Raw genomic sequence first — 3849 nt, forward strand, 5'->3', positions numbered from 1 at the left:
CTCCGGTGAGTAATGTAGGGTTTTTATGGAAGGCAATAATATCATTTCCCCGAAAGTAAGACATCCCACCAAAATAAGACCTACTTACAGTTTTGCCTCTCACTGAAATATAAGGCACCCTGCCAAAAATAAGACCTCCCCCAAAATAAGGCCCCCTGAAGCTACCGTAACTCTGGACTCTGGACCGTGGTTGCGAGTGCCGCCACACAGCTCACTGTTGGCTGCAGCGCAGCCGGAGCAGACAGGAAGTACAAAGTCTCTTTTAATAAAACAATAAACAATAAATGTGTACTGTATTCTTCTTTATGGAAAAATAAGACATCCCCTGAAAATAAGACCTAGCGCATCTTTGGGAGCAAAAATTAATATAAGATACTGTCTTATTTTCAGGGAAGCAGGGTATGTGTGCATTACCCATGGCTATGGGACAAACATTAGAAAATTAGGGAAGAGTATTTATCATCTAGCATTTAATTTTTTATGAAGTGTCTGTACCCTAAATTAATTTGTTTACTTTCTTTTTTTAAAATCAGGGGAGAGCGCAAATGCAGTCCCCTACTACCACAAATGATGCAGTCAAGTTTCCCACATTTGGGGAAATCCCAGGGGTCAGCACATCTGGAGTGCAATGGATAAGCCTCACCCTGGGAAAACCACCTTCACGGTCATGGTATCTCCCCTGCCAGGTAAGTATAATTTTTTTACTTTCAATATTCTGATAGACCTTTAGGATTTCAGGAAAACTATATGAACATTTTAATTTGGAATTTTTCTATTGATTTACCCATTAAAATGGGCAAACTTTATCACTTTGAAACAGAGGAACTTAACCGGGATCCATGTGTGCCGGAAAAATAAAAAGCATGTACTAAAAACACCATCTGAAAATAAAAAAGAATGAAGAAAATTTTTTTACAGCCAGAAAACTTCGATTTGGTTCAATTTTCACTCTTTACTCTTGGGAAGGTGGTTTAGGAAACAAAACTAATGTTCTTCACAATTCATTGGGAAAGATCGAGTGAAATAATATGTGAGTATATGTGTGAGGTCTGAAAAAGTAAGGTGCTAGATTAATATAAGCCACTTTCACATTACCAAGTAATTTTCCTGCCAGCGAATCAACATCAAATCTGATGGGGAAAGAAACACCTCCTCCAGATTTCCATTCCTTTCGGGAAAAGCTCAGTCCTTCCCCAAACCAAATGAAACTCCCTGCCATCGAGTCGATTTGGACTCTTAGTGGCCCTAAAGGGCTGAGAAACTGGTTTTCTGAGATGGTAAAGTTTTAGAACAGAAAGTCTCACCTTTCTCCCCCAAACTAATGAGTGGAGTCTAACTGCTGACCTTGTGGGTAGCAATCCAACATGTAAGCCACCATGAGACCAGGTCTCAGCACTTATGGAACACAAATATAAATCAATTTCATATCACTTTCGGTATATGAAACCCAGGATTGATAAACCTATAGGGACAGCAAGTAGAATAAGGGATTCTGGGGGAGGGGTGCACAGATATGGTAAAAGAAGGACGATGTCAAGGAGTCCATGTAGAAAAAGAATGTTTGGAAACTGATTGTGGTATCAATTGTACATTACACTTGAGGTGATTAAAATATGGAATTATATGATATATGGATTAAATCCAACTAATTAAAAAAAAGATATTATAGTGTCAAAATCCCCCAGGTTCAGAACTTCTTGCAAGTTTTCCAGGTTAAAGAGACAAAATCCTGAGAGGTACTCAGTTAAAAGTGTGAGAGAAAGATTAAAAGTTCAAGAGGTCTGGTGTGTTGAAAAATATGAAATATAACCTTGACGAAGGACAATTTGAATTTGGATTGAATTAATTAACCTTCTATCAACCTAACAGAAGAAAGAACAGACATAATCTGATAAAATGTAACACTTGTAGTATTAACTATTTTATATAAAATACCTGCCAAACAACAAGAAAACATACCAATAATTGACAGAACTAAAAGAATTACACAATGATCATGAGGTGTCCATAAGATTAGGTATCAGGCGTCAAAGACCCAGAGCAAAAAATCATAATGTGAATGAGGGGTGGGGGACGGGGAGAGGGGAGTGGAAGCCCAAAGCCAATCTGGAAGCAATTGGACATCCTTTTACAGAAGGGTTGTGGGGAGAAGATGGGCCAGTAAGGGTGCAGTGTAGTACTGATGAAACATACAACTTTCCTCTGGGTCTTTAATACTCCCCCCACCCACACACACTATCATGACCCTAATTCCACCTTACAAATCTGACTAGACCAGAGCATGTACATGGGTACAGATAAGAGCTGTAAACACAGGGAATATAGGACAGATAAACTCCTCAGTACCAATATTGAGAGTAGCCATACCAGGAGGGTAAGGGGCAGGTTGGGGAGAAAGGGGAAACTGATTACAATGACCTATCTATAATCCCCTCCTAGAGGGAAGGACAACAGACAAGAGGGTGGGGGGAGACATCAGAAAGTGCAAGACACGAAACAATAATAATTTGTAAATTATCAAGGGTTCATGGGGGGGGGGATAGGGAAGGGGATAATTGATGAGCTGATACCAAGGGCTCAAGTAGAAAGAAAATGCTTTGAAAACGATGATGGCAACATATCTACAAATGTACTTGAGACAATGTATATATGTATGGACTGTGATAAGAGTTGTATGAGCTCCCAATGAAATGATTTAAAAAAAAAGAATTACACAAATTCATAATTGTAGTGGGACACTTAAACAAAATTTATCTTCTCTTGGATAGTGCAGACAAAAAGTGCATAGAGATGAAGTGTATCTGAGCAACATACATTTCAATAATAAATTATGTATTGGACATATAGATAATAAAACCCGATAATTAAAAAATTAACTTTGTGTTGTACATGACATATTTAAAAAAATTAACTCTATGCTTCCTAAACTAACCCCAGTAAATTTCAAAAGACTTGCATAATTGAATACATGTTCATTGATCATAGTGGAATGATTATTTACATTAGTAACAAAAGGATAATTAGAATTTCTATCACTGCCTGGAAATTAAGCAATTTGTTTCTAAAAATTCATGACTCAAGAAGGAGGTAAACATAAAATCTGATAACCCCTTTGTTTTGACTAACGATGATTTTGGACCATATCAAAACTATTGGTATATACCTATTATACAACCAACTGCGAGGTGTATCTAGAGTGTTAATGAATAGAATGTAAAAGATGACATATTGGAAAGGAATCATCTAAACCTCCATCACAAGAAACTGAAAAACAGAAGCATATTAAATCCACAGTATTGACAAAACAGCAATCAATATAATAAAACTCTGGTAGTAAAGAAAATTTAGGTCAGAGCTTAGTGCTTCACTAGAGGAATAAAACTCATAACCTCTACAAGAATAAACAAGAATGAAAAAAAAACCCAAATGACCTGTTCCACGTATGAACATTAGAGCACCATTATGGTTTTAAAGACACTGCAAGAGCACAGAATTATGTAATGTGGCTTCTCCGGGCAAAGTCTGTGTTGTTGTTGTTAAGTCACGCTGAGTCGGTTCTGACTCATAGCGACGCTGTACAAAATAACAAAACTGCCAGTCCTGTGCCATCCTCAGCATTGCTCTTGTGTTTCAGCACATTGATGCAGCCACTGTGTCCGTCCACCTCGTTGAGGGAGTTCCTCTGTTTCATTGGCCTCTACTTTGCCAACGATGATGCTCTTCTCCAGGGATGGGTGTCACCTGACAACATGTACAAATACCTGAGACGAAGTCTAGTCATCCTTGCCTCTAATGAGCATTTTGGTTATACTTCCAATGCAACTTACGTTTTTGGTTTTTTTTTTTTTT

At 37.9% G+C, this 3849-nt stretch overlaps 1 non-coding gene across 1 annotated transcript; it reads right to left on the bottom strand.

Moving 5' to 3' along the window:
• Positions 1-530: 530 nt before the first annotated feature.
• Positions 531-694, bottom strand: LOC115870551. The gene has a single exon (XR_004046774.1). It is a non-coding gene; the product is annotated as a U1 spliceosomal RNA (small nuclear RNA).
• Between the last annotated feature and the right edge of the window lie 3155 nt (positions 695-3849).

The sequence above is a fragment of the Echinops telfairi genome, unplaced genomic scaffold, assembly GCF_000313985.2.
Source record: "Echinops telfairi isolate 266 unplaced genomic scaffold, ASM31398v2 ScPeMD7_1957;HRSCAF=2489, whole genome shotgun sequence".
Lineage (NCBI taxonomy): Eukaryota > Metazoa > Chordata > Mammalia > Afrosoricida > Tenrecidae > Echinops > Echinops telfairi.